Source organism: Doryrhamphus excisus, linkage group LG14, assembly GCF_037039965.1.
Source record: "Doryrhamphus excisus strain RoL-2023G ecotype Guam linkage group LG14, RoL_Dexc_Guam_v1.1, whole genome shotgun sequence".
Classification (NCBI taxonomy): Eukaryota; Metazoa; Chordata; class Actinopteri; order Syngnathiformes; family Syngnathidae; genus Doryrhamphus; species Doryrhamphus excisus.
Genome location: NC_136370.1, coordinates 7,247,737 through 7,270,006, shown reverse-complemented (window position 1 = coordinate 7,270,006; position 22,270 = coordinate 7,247,737).

Genomic DNA, 22,270 nt, shown 5'->3' with positions numbered 1-22,270 from the left:
ATAATGTTTTGTTGTCAATGTGAGCAAAAGAGTAAATTGACATTAATATTCAAATCCCTGTTTTAAAATCATTGCTTTTCCAGTCTTTGGACGTTTTCTAGGAAATATTCTGTTCCCGGGCTGCACGGCGGTTGAGTGGTTAGCACGCAGACCTCCCAGCTAGGAGACCTGAGTTCAATTCTACCCTCGGCCATCTCTGCGTGGAGTTTGCATGTTCTCCCTGTGCATGCATGGGTTTTCTCCGGGTACTCCGGTTTCCTCCCACATTCCAAAAACATGCTAGGTTAATTGGTGACTCCAAATTGTCCATAGGTATGAATGTGAGTGTGAATGGTTGTTTGTCTATATGTGCCCTGTGATTGGCTGGAGACCAGTCCAGGGTGTACCCCGCCTCTCGCCTGAAGTCAGCTGGGATAGGCTCCAGCACGCCCGCGACCCTCGTGAGGATAAGCAGTAGAAAATGACTGAATATTCTGTTCCCAAACCTTCAATCAACCCAGCTTTCTGTTTTCTAAGTTGTCCATACCCGAGTCAAGTACCTAAAACCAAATATGTTTCGTTTTTCCCTTAACTGTAGACGACATTTTGGTTTTTGCTGCTGAATGTCTCTGACAGCTGTTGTGGAGTTACTGTCAAAGACAAAAAGTACATTTTTTTTTTCACACAGTCACATGAACACAACAGGAATAAACAGAAGGTAGAGTGGAGGTGTGATCCGCTCCAGAGAGTCGGCAGAATTCAGGCGCTTGGAAAGGTTAAACATTCTGACTTAAATTTTCCTTCTCCTCCTCTAGACGAGAGCCAAGAGCCTTTGTGTTCCTCCCAACAATAACACATGCCGAAATGATGTCCACCTGAAAAGCTGCAACGTCTTATTGCAGAAAGCCAATTACGTTTGATTGACTGTGACCGTGATTGGCAGGAGCGCGGCTCTATTGGCTTGCTTCTTATGTTATTACGTCGGAGGAGCCGGCTTGCTGCTTGTCGGCAAACCACAATGGCCTTCTTCAGACAGGCAATTTCAGAGGCGCAAGTGTCTGGTTTAATTACTCCAAAAAACCAGAGTGGCTATTTCACAGAGATATTCTGCAAAACAGCAAAACAGAAGATCCAGATTTTATCCGCACACAAAACGCATTCATTCATTCCTTTTTCTACCGCTTTTCCTCACAAGGGTTGCGGGGGGGGCTGGAGCCTATCTCGGCTGTCTTTGGGTGAGAGGCGGGGTACACCCTGGACTGGTCGCCAGCCAATCACAGGGCACATATAGACAAACAACCATTCACACTCACATTCATACCTATGGACAATTTGGAGTCGCCAATTAACCTAGCATGTTTTTGGAATGTGGGAGGAAACCGGAGTACCCGGAGAAAACCCACGCATGCACGGGGGGAGCATGCAAACTCCTCACAGAGATGGCCGAGGGTGGAATTGAACCCTGGTCTCCTAGATGTGAGGTCTGCGAGTTAACCACTCTCCCGCTGCCTCAACTGTTTGCTTTTAAAAAGCAAGGCATACCCTCTGATAATTACACATGTACTCATTTGTGTATTCCAGTGCTTTTCAAATAGTAGGGTGGGTCCCTCTGGGGAGGGGTGGGAGTGACAGTGAACTCTCAGGGGGGGCAATGTTCTGAAATATTTCTATATAACTTTTTGTCTGTAATATTTCAACTTAATGCCGATTTGTTGTTATTTTTCTCTTATCAGTGCCACAAAGAATGTTGGCGATGACCCCGTGACACATCATACTCGTTGACCATCACATAACGAAAGTACGAAAGTACATAGTGTCTGCATGCTCCCAATTTTGCACTGAAACGGTACTCATCCCCAAATTTTGCCTACAGATGCAAGTACAGTGGGTTGGAAACGGGGCTCTATAACTGCTGCCAAATGCGCAAACCTCAAAAACAAAAACACAGCAGCAGTGGTAGCAGCTCCGATATGTAGCGTTACATTTCGGTAGTGGCCTGAGGCATTGTGAGTGCAGTTTTGTGAGCGTGTGCTGACGCTAGTCACCAGCCAGCTCGTAGCTAGTCGATGTGGTGTGGTGAGGTGTCACTATGCCAGGAAAGTAGTTCTTTGGGATAATAATAATAATTACAATGATAACAATAATAACAACAACAACAACAACAACAATAATAATAATAATAATAATAATAATAATAATAATAATACATTTTATTTGTATAGCGCTTTTCAAAATACTCAAAGACACTTTACAGAAGAATGAAGTAGAATAAAGCAAGTAAACCGAATAGAAGACACACCAAAATACAACATTCATTGGTTAATACAGTTAAAACATGAGTAAAAGTGGGGCGGGGCACATGATGTTCATAACAATGCCGCTGTAGCTTTGTTCGTTTTGTAGAGGAGCTTGTTAAGCTGTGGGAGAAATTTCAAGTCAATCCTGACATGTGGGGTTTAATACCAGTGGCACCAGGAAACACCCTTTTATGTCCATCGATTTAGGAGCTGAAGAGCATAAAAAAATACATATTCATGAAAAAATTTGAACAGGATTGTACCAATTTTTTCCATTGAGGGCCACAAACTTAGTAAGAAATTACTTTAAATTTTTGTAATCTAAATATTATTTGCAATTTCTTAATTATGTCTTTATCTCCATGATATCATAACATTTTCCCCAACCAAGTTTTCTCTAAATGATTTTCTTTTCTCACAATGTTATGACATTTTTTAAATAAAGTATTTAACATTTAAAATTAATGCTACTAAAAATAACAGTATTTTTCCTCATAAGGAAAGTTAAGTTTATTGTCATATTTTTTTGCATGTTAAAATTCCACTTCTTTCTCAATATTTTGACTTTATCATATCATATGCTTGATAATGTTTAATTTAGGCAAAACATTTAAGTAAGCATATTTTTAGGATTCGTCTTCAATTCCGAAACTGCATGATTAATTAATAAATCATGATAAAGTGATAAAATGTGCAAAATTGGAACCGCAAAGTGGCAAAATGATTGCTGTATTGTATTTAGCTTTATTCTTATGCATGTCACATTATGTAAATGGAGCTTTGTTGGTGCTTTTTAGATTTTTTTTCCCGAAGGTGTTATAGGCGTTCTTCTGCATTCTTCTTTGCCTCTTTTTAGCTGTTTTCATAGCTTGAGACTTGACACTTTACTTGGCCAAATCTAATTATTAGTATGGATACTTTATCAATACATTGATATCACTCATCCACCCATTACTATTCAAAGCTTTTTGATTACAACCCATAGGGGGCGCTTTCTATATAGTAGCATGTGATAAAGTACATCAATATTACTTTCCCAGTCCATGTTGGACTGTGAAAAGGGGGTGATGTCAGCATTTAAAGAACAGTGCAAGAGGGGTTAGAGGAGCCGGTGAAAATAATAAGATGCATCAAGATTCAGTGACAATCTGTATATGTGATTTAAATAGAACATTTCTCCTTTTTCGCATTGTTGAATCTCCACCGGGCGGTTTGTTGAGCCAGTCTAATTTGCAGTCGTGATCTGCACCACGGGACACATCCACTGATTTCCACAGCTCTCAGACTGATTTGATGGGCGAACGCTGTCTTCTGCCTCATCACCTGCCGCACATTTCTAATCTGGAAAGCACTCAGTGGCTGCCTACCTCTGCCAAGGCTGCACAAGCACCTTAAATCAGTTATCTCAAGAAAGGTGTTAGCGTGCATCTGCTGCTGGATGGGCTTCAAATGAGCGACACAACGAGAGGCAATCAGCACCAAGAGTTGTTTTTGTGACAGTTGGCCCATCATGCAAAGATTGCAAAACATCGGTTTTACTTGGGCACTTGCCGAATTTACAATATATATATATACATATATATAATTTTTTTTTAAAGTTAACCACATATGTATCTGTGGCGGTCCAAATGTACTTGTGGTGGAACACATTAGAAACACCATGGTATCGTTTTATATGTACAGTATGGCCAAAACAAACAATTCCAGACAAAACATAACCCTTTAGTCTTCATCACTCACATCCAGCACCATTAATATGAGTATGTATCAAAGTACTGGAGCTTATCTATTAATAATAATATCACAAAAGGGGACGAGTGACAGAAGATATACAGTATATGTGCTTATCATATCATCTTAGGTCTTGCCAACAGGAATAGCTGACAAAATGAGCCACAAAACCAGACAGTAAATGACTGTGCAATATTATGAATATTTTAAATATAATTTGCAATGCGCATGAGACACGCTCTGCAGCAATATACACAGTGATGCAACAGGGAAATGGAATATCTTCTGGCTCATAACCCCTCAACGCTGTAATTATATGGAAAAAAATGGATGTTATAGCACAAACTGAAGAACATGAAGGCAATTTTGTGTTAATCACAAGCTGGATAAGTTCTCTGCTTTTGAAATAATCTCACGTAATGTTACCCAATTTGACGGTACCGACATTTCTCAAGACACTCATCATGATATTAATGATAAAAGATTAAAATATTTCCCGACTGTATATTTGTGTGTAAGCTAGTCCTGAACTGCCGCACACAAAAGGGTGAAAATGTATCAAAACATGCACCCTAATGATGTTGCCGGAGCTATTACTTTTCTGACAAATGCACCACATGGGTGTTTATTAAACTCCAACTTTTGACACAACGAGTAAGCAAAAAGTCATTGCAGGGCATGGGTGGGGCTTAGTGACTAATTGTCCATAATTCATTGAATATTTGTTTAATGATTATAAAACATTGAGGATATCTGCATTACATATTAGCTACCATGTTTTCCAGAGCTGTTTGTGCATAACCCACAGAGGCTGCCACAATAGTTCACTTTAACATAAGTCAGTCAGAGCTTGTTGTAATTGTTCTAGCATGCTAAAGGTTAGCATGCTAACTCGCAAGCTAATTAGTTAGTTAGTGGGGAAGAAGGACAAAGTAAGAAGCCAAAACCATACCACTTCCACACAGAATGAGAGGGGAACTTGAAGTACATGACGTGGCTGCAGTATTCAGGTGTCATTACTGATGCCTCATAGCCAGTCTGCTATATACATTATGACTTTCAATATTTTTTTTTACTAATAATGGGCCATAGTCAACCATGGATTAATTGCATAATTTTTTCAGCATTAATGCATCCGCATCAATTAATGCATACACATCACCATCTTTCCATCATGCCGACAGATGGTGGCACTTTGTAGCTCCCCACAGAGTCACACTTTCTTTGATAACGCTCTTTGATAACTTTACTCTGACCTTAAGACATCAACAGCAGTGCAATTCCGACACCATACAGTAGACAAACACGTCTCCAGTCTGTTCATTGTCACTAGCCTCCCACAAGATGCATTCAGGGACACTCCGAACATCACAACAATGACTTTATTATGCGTTTATGTGCGGTCTAAATAAACAGAAAAACAATAATTGGATATTCTTATCACTCACCTTGTAAGTCTGAATGCGGAAGTACAATTTGCTGCATTTTCATATGCTCAGAAACCCCAGAAAATACATGAAAAACATGTGAATTCAACTTAAGTTACGTGGTACTTTTAGCTTGATTTCAATTTACAGTTCATTTGGAGCTGTTAATACGTACAAATATATTATTATCCTGTCATTTACAGTATCTTTCTTTCTGTAAAATACAGTAAAAATGGGCATATACTCTAATACTATATACATAATCATGATTAATTAATTAGAAGTAACTGATTAATCTGATTAATTTTTTTATAAATTAGCATTCCTAATTAATACTTTTTTTAAACACAGTAGAGTGAAGCAGCGATGTTTGACCCACAACTACTGTATACATTTCAACATTCATTCATTCATTCATTCATTTTCTACCGCTTTTCCTCACGAGGGTTGCGGGGGTGCTGGAGCCTATCCCAGCTGCCTTTGGGCGAGAGGCGGGGTACACCCTGGACTGATCGCCAGCCAATCACAGGGCACATATAGACAAACAACCATTCACACTCACATTCATACCTATGGACAATTTGGAGTGGCCAATTAACCTAGCATGTTTTTGGAATGTGGGAGGAAACCGGAGTACCCGGAGAAAACCCACGCATGCACGGGGAGAACATGCAAACTCCACACAGAGATGGCCAAGTGTGGAATTGAACCCTGGTCCTCCTAGCTGTGAGGTCTGTGCGCTAACCACTCGACTTGAGCGCCAACTTGACCGCCATGCCGCCCCAAATGGTGATTAATCATGATTAATTAAAAGTAACTGATTAATCTGATTACTTTTTTATCATTTAGCATTCCTAATTATTACTTTTTTTTAAAAATACAATAGAGTGAAGCAGCGATGACCCACAACTATTGTATACATTTCCACATTCAGTCTGCAATTTATATATAAAAAAATCTTTAAAAAATCAAAATTTTTCCCATAATTTCATCCCCTATTGGCTGAAATTCATATCACATGTAGCATTACATGTAACATTCTCCTCATTCTATGCACGGTGACATGGCTCAGGTCGTTGAATATATTTGAACCCCTTTCTAGGATATGTCGACATTCATGTTGACATGCTTCAGTTCAGCCTGAAGCTGCTTCATCTAGCTATTCATTCATTCATAATACATGTTATTTATATGCACCATTCAAAATAACCGTGGACACATTGTAAACTTACAAATGACAAGGAAAAAAGATGATCAATTATTTGTAAAGGTTTAAATGTCCTTCTGTTCATCTCATGTTTATTTCTAAGTGTCTTACAATCTGTATGTGCTCTCCTCCTCCTTCTTATTCTACTGTATAACATGCACGCATACACACTGAAATCTATATACTAGGCTTCCCTATCACTATCTATTTGATCTCCCCCCCGCATCTAATCTCTCTCATCACTTTAGCCTCATTCTGTTGTTTCTTTTTTGAAAAGGAAATAATCACAGCTTGATCTTCATTGAATCAAACCCCCTCTTTCTCCGCTGAATTAGACGGGCTTTAAAGTTAGTTTGACACTGACTGATTTGAGAGCATCACATGTGCTAATGGCCCCTGACGTTCTTTGCCGAGTGTAATGATTCTTTCATGTCTGATTTCCGCAGCTATGGAAATGATGTGATTCATAGCCGACATACAAAACTGTCCCCACAGTCCTGGTCGACCACTTAATGGAGCGTGTAATGTGTTTGGATGTTCTAAGCCTTTTTTTGCAGTTCGACGGACGCTGTTTGGGGATTTGAGTGTGGATACTTCTTTTTTTTTTTTTTTTATTAACTGAGGATTTCACATGCCACCACAGCTGTGGAGGTTTGATATTTGTACACTGATGTACATTTTGATGTGATCCTTAAAATGTATTTACCCGTAACTTGTTCAATCCCAGACATTTTTCTAAAGACAACCCTTTCAGTACGGGCCATGTTAGACAATTTTCACTGATCTTTCATGGCGCAGAGAATAATGTGTTCTCTATCTATATAAGGATGGACGTCTACCAAAAGAGAGATTATTCCTGTCTTTCAATAAAACATACATAAGTTTCAAGTAAATATCAGTTCCTGACTAGAAAAGGTAGGAAACCTTTTTTTTGTGGAAAAATAAAGTTCAAACTTTCCCTTTCCTATTTTGCTCAAATATCTAAACAACTATATCACAGCATAAACAACACAAAAAGGGGTGTTTTACATCAAAATAACAATTTATTTACAAATATTCTCCATGAATTATTTACCATTTTCACATTTGGAACTGGGTCTGCAGGGCAGCGGAGTGTTTAGCGCTCAGGCCACACAGCTAGGAGACCCGGGTTCGAGTTTGATTCCACACTCGGGCATCTCTGTGTGGAGTTTGCATGTTCTCCCCGTGCATGCGTGGGTTTTCTCCGGGTACTCCGGTTTCCTCCCACATTCCAAAAACATGCTAGGTTAATTGGCGACTCCAAATTGTCCATAGGTATGAATGTGAGTGTGAATGGTTGTTTGTCTATATGTGCCCTGTGATTGGCTGGCAACCAGTCCAGGGTGTACCCCACCTCTCGCTTGAAGACAGCTGGGATAGGCTCCAGCACCCTCGTGAGGATAAGCGGTAGAAAATGAATGAATGAATCAACATTTGGAACTGAACTACAGTATGTGTGTGCACGTGTCAAAATTTCCCAACAATACCTTCTGCACGTTACACTCCTCCACACTCTCTGACTTTCTTCCTGTCATGTGTGATTACGGCTGTTTTTATGGCTTAAAACTGCTTTGAAGAGAAATGCATCAGTGGAGAGTTGCGTCATCACCTGTTTTTGACTCTTGCCCAAAAAAAAAATGTTGTTGGGATCGTGCGTTGGGGATTATAAAAATGTAGACATCCATTTTCAGTATTGAATGAGTTGATGAAAAAAATATTATGTTTTTCTACTTAAGTGAATCAGTTGTTTTTGAACTACTTCAACTCAAAATATGTAATATACATAACAAGTATGAGTTAAATTGGGGGGATTTTTAGCTGTTTAAAAGGGCTACACTGCATGTATGATTATTTTTGTTTATTATTTTAACTAACAAAGATAATCTAAACACCCAATAATAAACACACACCCTCTTTTTTTATTGTTTTATACTGTACAGTAATCCCTCACCAATTGGCGGTTTGAATAAATGAAGTAAAATACAAACAAACATTTGACGCCATTCAGACGCATTCACCGCTGTGAATGATATGTAGTAGTCTACACAGGTCAGTAGGTGTCAGTAATGTTGCTGAAATTTGACATACAAACACCCACGACAGGTACTAAAAAAAAACTAAAAAAACGCCATAACCCACTGCAAACTAAAACCAAACCCTTAAACCCTCGACGTGAGTAATACGAATGTAAAGGTGACGTTAATGGTGTTATTTCACATCTAGGTGGCTCTAATAATTGAAAAAAAACATATTTAGATAGGTCATAAATAGGTTTTCTATGCTCCGATTTCCATTACCAATAATTGACCATTGATTAGATTACATTAGATTCAGCTCCAGATCCCTCTTCATTTCTCTTAAATATGCCTCACATACTTTTTCCACACCACTGTACATTCTTTTTTGACCTTCAGACCAATTAATTGCAACATTGTGTAATAATTCTTTTCCAGTATGTATGGTGGACACGTCAAGCTTGAATGTAATTGAGTCACTTTCTAATGCAGAATCAAATTTCTGTACAGTATATACGCTGTGCTCACCCTTGCTATTAGCTACCTCTGCTGCTCTAATTACTGTCATTCATCTCTTATCAATGAGCGGCGTTGGGAAGCAGCTGCTACCAAGCGCCGACACCCTCATGTGCATGCAAATGTGGACACGCTCACGCTATTGCGCTTTAAAATGACTTTTTTTAGTTGACATGTTGTCCCTTAAGCTTATGGAAGAACATATTTTTGCACTGTTCTGATTAGCTGTGGTTTGTTTTGTTTTATATATATTAGGGTTTACTTCATGGTAATATAATTTATATTACATATTATATTATAATATAATTTATAGGCAGACAACATGAGGGGTGGGTGATGTCGGGAAAGTGAAATTCTGGGATGGGCGGGGGTGTGCTGTGGCCTTGTCAGGTGGACCCTGCCTTGTCTTGTCTGGCCTTCCCTGGGCTACTGGGGGTGTGCGTCTCGGGTCTCTTGCTGCTCTCTGGCTGGGTTGGGGCCTCAACAGCCGTAGATGGCGCTTGGGGGGACCGGGCTTGGTGGGTGCTTCTTCTGGGAGCATTCCGTGTGGTACAATAATGAAGTACATTGATGGTTGGACATCGGGTGTCACGTTGACCACATGTTGATGGCACGATGAAGCGGTCTGTTGAACGACAGAACAAAAATCTATCCAAATGTAGGCCCGCCCAGGGATCACATACTTGTAGGTCCATCCAAAATGGCTTCTTATTGGAGGGCAGCGGGGTGTGTGGGTGCACTCAGGGGCCGGGGCTGGGTGGGTGGGTTGGCTGGCGGGGTTGGTGGTGTGCTACGGCAATGTCCTGGGGTTTTGCCGGGGTGTCCGATGTTCCCACTCTTCTTTTGTTGTTTTGTCTTATGTAAGATTCTGTGATTATTAATATGTGTGGAAAAAATCACTTATTAAATTGGTAACTGCTCTGACGTGGAGAAGGGGTAGGATTTAATAAGCTTTGCTTCTTCCTGCTCCTTTTGTGTGTGTCCTTTTATGTATGTGTGTGTGTATATATATGTAAGTATATATATATAAATATTGTAAGTGGATTGTATTGTAAGTGTATATATGAGATAGATTAAGTGTGCATGGCTGAAATAAATTCAGAAAAAGAATCCTGATAAATCTCTTTTACAAACACGTTTATACTGATCCCTTTTCGCTCCCTTTATCTGTCTGTCGTCCTTTCGTAGTGGTTCTGAAAGGACGACATATTGGTTTCATACAGTAACAGTGCTTGCTGTATTGACTCGAGACGACCGCTAGCTAGCGAGCAAATCAGTTAGCCTTGAATTTATTTCTTTTAAACTTCAAGGGTGACCTATTATGGTGATTTGTGCCCCCCCCCCCATCCCACGTCCCCAATATAATACTGACCTCCTCGTGTGACAAGCAGCTTAATTAGCCATCACCAGAGAAACATGAAAAGCTAAATCGTCACGTATTGCTGTCAACCAAAGAAGGAGGATTGCAGAATAAAAGAGAGGTGATGCAGGTTTGAAATATCAGCCAGTTAACATTTGCAAGGGATTATAGGATGATGATGATGATGATGATGATGATGGTGATGGAATTAGAAGAATGGGTAAAATAAATGAGGAAAAGACAGAAAAGTGATACGTGAGAGGCAAAAGTCCGATGCTGTTCTGTTAAGAAAATCCCTGAGTCAGATCTCCGACACACACACACACACACACACACACACACACACACAGGGCAGTTGACCAGCTGATCGATTGAGCCAGGCGCTGCTCTGACGTCTCAGCAGGCCTTAAGATGAATGAGCTGACCCACCTAGGAAAAAGAAAAGAGGAGCAAAAACAAACCTCAAAAATCTCTTTCTGGTTTTGTGTCATAGTGACATCAGTGGATTTTTTTTTTTCCCCTTTCAGGGTTTGATCTCCCCCCAGAAAACGGTCAATTAGTAGTGTCCAACTGCCAACATAAATCTAAATCAGTTGGGCTGTAACGGTGCGTCATAATCACTAGCGGTGTCCGTGATATCAGCCTAAAAACCAGTATTGGATTATATCGGCATCTAAAATCTACAGTATTAGTGATGTCAGCCGTGTGGCTGTGTTTTGCGTTAAAATCCGAAAAATACATTGAAGTTGCAAAACCAGTTTCTGGTGATGGCACAGAACCGGTGACGTTGAATACGACCAACATTGTCGCATAGTATGTTGAGTAAGGACCGCAAATTCAAGAATGAGCCAATTCAAGAAACAATACAAGCAGTTGATGTTTGCTAAATACAAGGATGAAGAGTCTTGAACCAGTCATGATGTGCTATATATATCACTATATTGACACTTACTATGGTACCCATTATGGCATTGGATGCTCATATCACCTCGTACTTCGGTACGAGGTGCATTATTAAAAAAACAAACAAAACAAAAAAACCCAAACTGTATTATAGAAAGCAGGAAGTGAACAAATGTAACAGTTACTGATTGTAAAAGTACCAGATGGAGGGGTAGGATTTAATAAGCTTTGCTTCTTCCTACTCCTTTTGGACATGTGGAACTGTGAACTGATTACGTGATGCATTCAATTGTAATCTGATGCATGTTCAAATTAAATAAAACCATTACATTACCATTACCATTACCATTACCATTACCATTACCATTACCATTACCATTACCATTATTTGAGCCAGGAGTTTTGTAACACAGCAGCTTCCTGAAACATCCACCGCTGTTTGACACAATTGAAAAGTGTGAGAATTCCCATGGAATGGCACACAAAGTTATAGGCTGGAAGAGAAAATAGCTACTTCCTGGTGGTGGGAGGTAATGGTGGGTTGAAAAGCTTCGTTGTGCACGTGGAGCCTCGTTCCATTATAACTATTGTTGATGAAAGTATACCCCATGTAAATGTTTTTTTCTCACACGTACTGTACTGGCTATTATTCTCGGTTTGAGTAATACCACTTGATCAAGTTTTTTCTAACACTCCACGCTGCTACCGGATCGATATTGGCCTCAATTTTAAGGTCACAGTTTGATTCGTTTTTGGTAAAGTAAGAGAGAAAAACACAAGCTAGCCAAAGGCAGGGCAGTGGATGTGTGACTACACGGCGAGGCAGTTCCACAGGGTATGTGGGAACTCCATTCATTCATTCATTCATTCATTTTCTACCGCTTATCCTCACCAGGATTGGTGAGGCTGACTTCGGGCGAGAGGCAGGGTACACCCTGGACTGGTCGCCAGCCAATCACAGGGCACATATAGACAAACAACCATTCACACTCACATTCATACCTATGGACAATTTGGAGTCGCCAATTAACCTAGCATGTTTTTGGAATGTGGGAGGAGAAAACCCGGAGAAAACCCACACATACACGGGTGAGAACATGCAAACTCCACACAGAGATGGCCGAGGGTGGAATTGAACTCGGGTCTCCTAGCTGTGAGTCCTGCACGCTAACCACTCGGCCTGTGGGAACTCCATATTCTTCTGTAAATACCTATCAAGTTACACCTCTAGCACTCACATATGAAATCATTCGCCACCAAAGACGTATTTATGCATCTTTTAAGAGGCACCAAGAGGTGATGATGCAACTCCACAATAGAAGAGAGCACATTTGGTGAGGTTTTAAAACATTTAATTTCGAACAAAGTTCATGTTATCTTATCTTATATGATCTTTCCCATTGAAATACATGCTCCACAGGCATGTTGAGTATCGCAAACCTCTACGGCATAATTTAACACAATAATAGAGGGGCGGTTTTTGAAAACGTTATTGGTAGGGGACAGAACATGACAAGAAACACAATTAATAGCTAATTGACAGGTAAGTCACAGAAGTGCAAGAAATGTCTAAAAACTAAAAAAAATTGAAACAGTTTTTCACTGCAGATGTGAGACAATCTTGATTCTGAGCTAACTTTGCCACCGAGGTGATGCAATATTCCAACATCCTTGTAGAAGACGATTGTTACAGCACGTCAACGCTTTCATCCAGATGACAGATGTGTCACTTGAAGGCTTTGACACTGATATTTCTCTGCTGAGGACACTCTTGCTTTAAAGTTTTAAATCTCTCAACATGTCAAACAATGGACATAAAATCCTGCCTTTTTGGGGGGCTGACATTCCACATACACCCTCTCCTCCCTAGGATTTAGTCTATTTTTTTAAACAGTCCGTCCATCTCCATTCGGTCTTCCACCTTTTTGTGAAAAAAGTCAATTAAAACGATTACAAAGATGTAATAAAAATGGTGAATAAAAATTAAAACAATGGGATCCTCACCCTCACAATTGAGTGAGTCTACAGCATGTAGCACAGAGCATGAAGTTGTTCATTGCGCTGTGCATGTGCGCTATATGAACAAATACATGCGATGATTATCTTGTGCATTAACAATCTTTAATCCTGAATATTTTAAATAAATACAGCAGCGGGTGGTACCCTACATAATAAAAACGGAAGTCAAATTCAAAAAAAGCATAAAAACGACAAGAGAATTTTTGTAACAACAAATTACTTTCTCCAGTACAATACTGTTGAACCGATGTTCACGAGGATACAGTACCGCAGTGTGTTCCGAACACTGTTTCTATGCAGGCAGAGGAGGTACTAAGTACGCCAGAACTTTGAGTTAGTTGCACCAACTGCCAAGGCTTGATCAACCTCCAGTTTTATATTGCTGACCCATTTTGTGGTCCCCGAAACAGGTCTTTTAGTATAATTCTGGAATACACAGTATTTTTCAGCATACCTTTGTTTAAAGGGGACCTATTATGCTCATTTCAATCATCTGCCCTTTGTATTGAGTTATGGACTCCTATAGAGCAGCTACACACAATAACCCACACAGAAGATTTTTGAGATCTTCCAGATTCTGCACCTCCTTGTGCATACCCTACATTTTCTGCTTTTCCCGCCGGTCTGTTTAATTTACTTAGCTCCCGAGGACTTCCGGACAGCAGCCGAGCTCATTTTGTCCACTTATTTACACAAAATAAACACAGAACAGTCATTAATTCTGACTTACGGCTTGCTTCTCTGACTGTTCAACACGACCAACAAACATCGGAAATGCGTAGTACTTCAACAACAGTTTGGCGGATAGTCCGGCTTCGCTCATGCTCACAAAGCAGCCCGGTGTGCCCTTGACAGATGAACATATTTTTCTCTTGCTGGCCGTGAATCTGCAACTCCAACCCCTTCTGCTTGACACCTGCCTACTTAGGCAAGTTAGTTTTCCCTCAGTATTATAATGCATTAACTTTTTATGTTTTATTATTAAAAGATTTCACTGGCCTTAAATGTAGCTAGTTTGGATTTCATTAGTTTAATTATATGTTTTAAAAATTCCTTATCTTTGCATGGCCATTGTCCCGAGCAGCAAAATGAAATAGTAAAAACTGGCAGCTATCTTGTTTTTGTCATAATATCTTCAAGCCGCATGCTGTACTTGAGACAGTCATTATTTGTTGTCCACTTGTAAATGTGCGAGCCTGACACGACTGCTCCTGAGCAACAAAAAAGAAAGAAGAAAAAAAAATCAGCCTCAGCTGATGCTTTGTCACTAGCTGCCACCACACACCCACACACACACACACACGGCAACACTCACACCAGAATGACTGTTGTGTGCTGAAAAGGGCACATCGACCACTAATTGGAACTGTGCCCATTCTGAGCTTGAGGCTAATTAGGCGTGTATCAGCAGGATGTGAGTGACATACTAATAGTAGCAATACAGGATATTTTATTCAGCAACTACCTAACTATGTATGTGCTAACGCCAGTACTCCGTGGTATAGTGTTCATTGTTCATGGTAGCAATTAGCAGCAAGTGTGTCCAATCAATCAAAGCAATTGTGTTCTTTGTCATGCAATTCATTTTCATTATTTACTGAAGTGGGGATTAAGTAAACGAGTAAGTAAAATGCCACACTGTTGTACAAAAGGCAACTTGGAGGGTAAAATACTGTGAAGTGTACAATGAAAAGCGTAACATCCACGAATGTTGTGAGTTATTTTCAATCCAAAGAAACAAGTAAAGCCATTTTGCCAGAGTTAGTTTTTTTTTTAATTTGGAACAAGGCACAATTTGAGCTTTTTGCAGGATAGCAATTTATGTATTATACATCCCTCTGACTGGTCGAACGGTCAAAGAGTGGTTAGCATGTTCTCCTCGTGCGTGCATGCTAGGTTAATTAGCGACTCCAAATTGTCCATAGGTATTAGGTGGATTGTAAATGTGCTATAGGGCTGCACGGCGGAGTGGTTAGCGCGCACGTCACACAGCTAGGAGACCCGAGTTCGATTCCACCCTCGGCCATCTCTGTGTGGCGTTAGTATGTTCTCCCCGTGCATGCGTGGGTTTTCTCCGGGTACTCCGGTTTCCTCCCACATTCCAAAAACATGCTAGGTTAATTGGCGACTCCAAATTGTCCATAGGTATGAATGTGAGTGTGAATGGTTGTTTGTCTATATGTGCCCTGTGATTGGCTGGCCACCAGTCTAGGGTCTCATTCGAAGTCAGCTGGGATAGGCTCCAGCATGTCCATGACCCTTGTGAAAATAAGCAGCATAGAAAATGGATGGATGGATGTCCCTCTGACTGTTGCCTCTCATGGCATGACATGACAATAACAACAAAATTGTGGTTATGGACGTTTATGGAAGTATGTTAACAATTAGAAGTATGTTAATAATTAAATTATTAACATTTTCCACTGTTGGATGTTAAGGAGGCTGTAAGCAAAGATTCAAGTAGAGATACAAAATGCAGCAAAGGGAAACGGGTTGTTTCGAATGTTTGAGATCACAGTCTTTAGAAGGCAAAAATCTTGGCAAAAATGTCAAATCATTGTTATTTTCTGCCTGGTATTCACTGCCATGATTCCTCCATGGCAAAGGCAAAAAAGCTTTCTCTCTTTGAACATGGTCAGATTGTTGAGCTGCATCAGCAAGGGTTTTTCACATTGCATCATTGCTGCTGAGGTCAAAAGACAGTCATTTGAAAGTTCTTCAAAGATTCTGAGGGTTATGAAACCAAAGAGTCAATAGACCCAAAAAATGTCACCTGCCCCAAGCAGGAGTATTGATGAAGACACGGGACGATCCTCTGCCCAAATGGAGATTTTTGGTAGTTAAAAAGACTTGAAAACTTGTTTTGTTAATATTTTTGGCTGTCTGGAACGGCTTAATGTGATTTCTTGGTTAACATCCATTTTGGTTAAAGTCGGGTCTTCTGGTCCGAATTAATGACGCTAACCAAGGTTCCCCTGTATGTGCATATCATGTCATTTCATTGTGTCTTCCCAGCCATAACAACATGTTTCTTTATACTACTGTCCTCCGTGTCTATGGTCCAACAGGCCCTGGAGGACCGGGTTTAGTCGTGGTCCTTGACAGGAGCACCACCTGGAGTATCAGTCATCATCTCAGAGGATTACTTGAGTGCAAAGTGACACAGCAAGGCAATATCAATAATATCACATTTTACGCGACCATACCAGACACTGGGATGATTGCCTTTCCCCGCAGAGACGATAAACTCAGTTACATTTTAATCTCCCATCCAGTGCAAACGCAGTGACTTACTGTATCGAAATGAAATGAAGTGGTCCGCTAGCACCACTGTGACACAAACTGGAACACATCTGACAGAGAAAGTAATTGGTGGAAAGGAATGCTGTGCTGCGTGGCTTGTTTATTCTGTATTAAACAAATGTAATTATTCATAACAACTACAAAAAAAAAAATAAAAACACAGAAATTCACCTGAGGGACTTGACCTTAACTACAGCAGCTTTTCATAAAGATGTCCAATCACAGATAGGATGATATTTAGCAGCCTGGTTATTTACTCTAGTTTCGAGCTGTTTATCTATGTTAATCCTCTAACAAGTCCTCATACTAATCCCTGATAAATTTGCATTTAATGGGATTTTTTCCAAATCGAAAGTCAATTCTGGGACACAAATGAAGATAGTAATATTTTTTTATTATTTGTATCATTCTCAGCGTCACAACAAAACCACACCAAACATTTAAACAACTACGACCATCAACAAGGTCAAGATTATTGAATGATCTGGAATTATTTTCTGATGCAAAAATATATCAATCAATAAATTGTGCTGCTTTGTAGTTGAATATGACCTGTTATTAGTGAAAACATATGCATTTTAGGCAAATGTTACATATTTTTGGTTTAAATTAAGCATTTTCTGTCACGTCTGGGGGCGGCACGGCGGTCTAGTGGTTAGCGTGCAGACCTCACAGCTAGGAGACCAGGGTTCAATTTCACCCTTGGCCATCTCTGTGTGGAGTTTGCATGTTCTCCCCGTGCATGCGTGGGTTTTCTCCGGGTAGTCCGGTTTCCTCCCACATTCCAAAAACATGCTAGGTTAATTGGCGACTCCAAATTGTCCATAGGTATGAATGTGAGTGTGAATGGTTGTTTGTCTATATGTGCCCTTTGATTGGCTGGCGACCAGTCCAGGGTGTACCCCGCCTCTCGCCCGAAGACAGCTGGGATAGGCTCCAGCACCCCCCGCGACCCTCCTGAGGAAAAAGCGGTAGAAAATGAATGAATGTCACGTCTGGGCTTTGGCATTGTGGCGGCGACCCCAGAATGCTATAGATGAAACCTGATTGTAGGTAAAAATGTATATTTATTAATTTCTGTTATTGTGCAGCAACAGAATACCAACAAGAGCAGTAACACATACAAAAAACCTGCACCGTAACTAAATAGAAGTGTAACTAAGATCGGAAAACAGGTGTGGCTAATAAACCCAAAGCAGGAGAACACAGAACATGGCAAAATGGGAAGTACTACAAAATCAGACTTTTTCGATTTTTTTGTGATTTATTAAGAAATTTACATTTAAAAAATCTGCAAAGTAGGTCGTTGCTTGTCATTGAAGGGTAATGGTGAGTCCCCCAGCCAAACCAGTTCAGAACCATTGTCTTGGGGGTCACATTTATAGCAACACACATGCACTTACTGCAGGGTTTGGATGTATGTGAGTAACAGGAAGAAAAACCTAGTTTGGCACCAACTTCTAATTTGCATGTACAGTAAAACTCACTAGAGCCCAGAATATGAGAACAAATAGGGTCTTATAATAAAATCAATATGTAATATCAGAAAGAGTTAAATCTGACACCTTATAACCATGGCTGAGGACACGGGAAGTCCACGGATTTGAACACACACACACACACACGGTGTACGGCTGCAGCCAAACATTGTTTTTCAGCAGCGACAGGAGGGCTGTGATGATGGATGTGCTGCATCTTCTTCCTCCAGACAGTCTGTGTCTGTGGACCGGACACCGAGACATAAGAGGTCAAGGGGTTGCCACACATTTTAACCCCTATTTTGACTTTAATGTCCATGTGTGTGTGTGTGTGTGTGTGTGTGTGTGTGTGTGTGAGTGTACTCATCCTGGCGTCCATCCTGTCTTCATGTCTCAGACCCGCTAAAGGAGGATTCTGGGTCTCATCCTCCCTTCCCATCTGCCCAGGCACTGCCGCTACGTCCCCCAAGCTCGCAGCACTGACAGGCTGGGTTGCCACAGTGATGGATGACCGTGCGCTCGGTTCCGGTGTCAGAGTCCTGCACCTCTGCTGCCAGCCGCACGGGTCCTTGTCAAAGACTTTCTTTCGGGTCAGTTACACTACTTTGTTTTTTCTCGCGTTCTTCTTTTGTTTTCCTGCAAACTCTTTGTCCCAGCTTTCATTTTTCCTTTATTTAGCTCACAACTGGGACTACAGAAGTTGGAGCAGAGTATCAAATTTTGCCAAAAGCGTCCCACACGTAGCTTTGGTTTTGCTTGCACTTTCATTGTAAAATGCATACAGGTGCTCCTCTCTCTATATCAGGGATCTCAAACTTAATTTACCTGGGGGCCACCGGAGCTTGGTTCTGGGTGAAGCCGGGCTGCATCAGGTTTTCAAAAAAATTTTTTTTCGCATTTTTTAAAAACTGGAAAAAAAATCAATAAAAAAAACTATCTTCAATGCTTTTGCTTCTGCTATACCCTACACTTTTTCAGTACTTTGGTTCTGGTTTTCCACACCAAAATATCTGATAAAACATTCCACTGTTCTCAAATATCTTCATTTTTATTTTTCTAAACACAAAATAAGATTTAAAAAAATGAACAAATTAAGAATAAAGATAATAAATCAATCAATCAGTAATAAATAAGTAAAATAATAATAAAACAGCAAATAAGAAAAACATAAGAAAACACATACAGTTGGTAGAGAAATTATTTTTTTCAGATTCATAAGTACAGTATTAACAGTTATTTAACCTTTAACATGAACATTAATGAAACTTAATAATTTGACCTAATTAGCAAGTTAGCATCGTACTCAGTTCCATCTGGGAGCAACGTCGTAACTTTAACGTGTTTGATGAGATGCTTTATCTTGACGTGTATTTTCCCTTTTATTCCAAATCATTTCCTGCATTTATTTGTACCCAGCGTCATAAGCCTTTAGCTTCATTGCTAATCCAAAGCAAAACAGGGCGGGGTAGCAGGGTAGGGTAACAGTATGGGCGGGGCAAAATCATGTTAATTGTGTCCGGTGTGCACACAGCTTTAAGCTGTCATTTCAACATGAAACTTTGGTATCAAGGTGGGGGCCTCAAAGTAGCGTCTCGCGGGCCGCAAGTTTGAGACCCCTGCTCTATATATTTCTGACCTGGGCCAATGTAGTAATGAGTTGCATTTCCCTTCTGGTGTAATGGCACATGCTGCAGTCTTTTGTGGAGATGTGTTTGCATAGGTTTGATTCCCGCCTTAAAAAGTCCACCACCGGTCCCAATCCTGGATAAATGTGAGGGTTGCGTCCGAAAAAAAAAAATGCAATTGACTCACTGTGGTGAACCCTGACTGGAAAAAAAAGACCTGAAATTGTATTAATTCATTCATTCATTTTACACCGCTTTTCCTCACGAGGGTCGCGGGGGTGCTGGAGCCTATCCCAGCTGTCTTTGGGTGAGAAGCGGATTGGTCTGGCCAGCCAATCACAGGGCACATATAGACAAACAACCATTCACACTCACATTCATACCTATGGACAATTTGGAGTTGCCAATTAACCTAGCATGTTTTTGGAATGTGGGAGGAAACCGGAGTACCCGGAGAAAACCCATGCAAACTCCACACAGAGATGGCCGAGGGTGGAATTGAACCCTGGTTTACTAGCTGTAAGGTCTGCGCGCTAACCACTCGACCGCCGTGCCGACCGTCCTCAAAAAGTGACGCCATAGGCCGAGAATGCTGAAGAGCGGGGTGAACACAAGCCAGGTCACTTTTTGTATGAAATCCTACTAAATTGCCGCACTAAGAGTCTTTTTTTCATCATGTGGTCTTCTCCTTCACATGAAGCCTCCTTTAGCGTGACCGCAATCTCACGACCCGTATTCTAAAACCGTGGCCTTTTTAAATGAGGTCCGCGTAAAAAGGCGCTTGTGCGCTTTGTCTGTGAATGTAATCAGCCAATTAGTCCATTCTTTATTAGAGACCAACATCTCCGCTACCAGGGACTAGTTAGTGCGTTCTAATGAGCCTTTAGCTTGCAACCAGAAGCCCTGTCAAGCATTATTAATTAAGAGGCTATTTGTGCAGACCTTCCAATTTGAACACAGTTAACACCGTTGAGATTTATCTGCAAGATGTATGAAGTGCACCCTGGCGCTATTAAATTAGAGTTTCGCCTGAGCTATATGGCACGTTTGTTGTTGTTTTCCACTGCATCTATCCACAATACATAATAAGCTGAGTCATGCTACCGCAGCGTGCCGTAAATATCCTCTGGCTGTTTTAAAATGACGTTGCAACTCAAATCTTCCTAACTGAATTTATCACACTATTAAACTGTCAGAGGGAACAAGGGCAGAGCACAGGCATGTGGAATCGCTTATTCTTTATGAGGCAAAAAGAGGAACATATTTAGGACTCAGTCAGCATGCTGTAGAAATCCACTTTGCGCGTCAGCTAATGACATTAGTAAAATGTGACAGGTTGCGTTTAATTGGCGCAGGATTTCCCTCAGCGCTGACTTGAACAAAAGGCGAATGAAGGCATAGGCTGTCAACTTTTTCAAAAAATAATTTAAAACACAAATAGGGCGCGCCAGTCATGTCAGCGCTGACGCAAATTATACAGCATGTAGGCACGTCTCTACATAAGCCGACAAATCATCGTGTATCTAAATAACTTCCGCCTCGGGTGCCAAAGACCTCATCCAAGTGATTAGAAAAATGGAAGATTGAGGTAACAATGTCATATAATAATTGATGTTGGTACACTCAATTTATTCATTAACATTTCCTGCCAAAAGTTTATTCTGGCAAAACTTTATTAAATGGAATATTTGAACTATGTTGAAGTTGAGGTGATTGTGGTTCATTGTGTCTTTGGTAGCAAATAGCAGAGACGCTGTTGATTTTGTGTCAAACTTATTCCAATGAGATCCGCATGTTGGAAGATGAAAGGATACAAAAGCCATTTTGATATTTTGAAAACCAACACATTTAGATACAGTTTGCTAAAACTGTGGTGAGACCAGCCATGTTGTTTGGTCAGGAAGAAGAACTTGAGTTAACAGAGATTAGGATGCTGAGGTTCTCACTGGGAGTGACCAGGATGGATAGGATCAGGAATGAGTACATCAGAGGGACATTACATGTTAGAGGCCTTGGAGATAAAGTCAGAGAGGCCAGACTGAGATGGTTGGGACATGTCCAGAGGAGAGATAGTGAATATATTGGTAGAAGGATGCTGCGTTTAGAGCTGCCAGGTAGGAGGCGTAGAGGAAGACCAAAGAGGAGGTTTATGGATGTAGTGAAGGAGGACATGGGGTAGTTGGTGTGAGAGAGACAGATGCAGAAGACATGGTTGGATGGAGGAGATTGATTTGCTGTGGCGACCCCTGAAGGGAAAAGCTCAAAGAGAAAGAAGAATACACTGAGAAATTCCATTCATCCCCTATTTATCACCATTCATTGATTCCAGACAAGACGATGCAAACTCGGATTCATTATTTATATTTTCTATACCGCTTATCCTCACAAG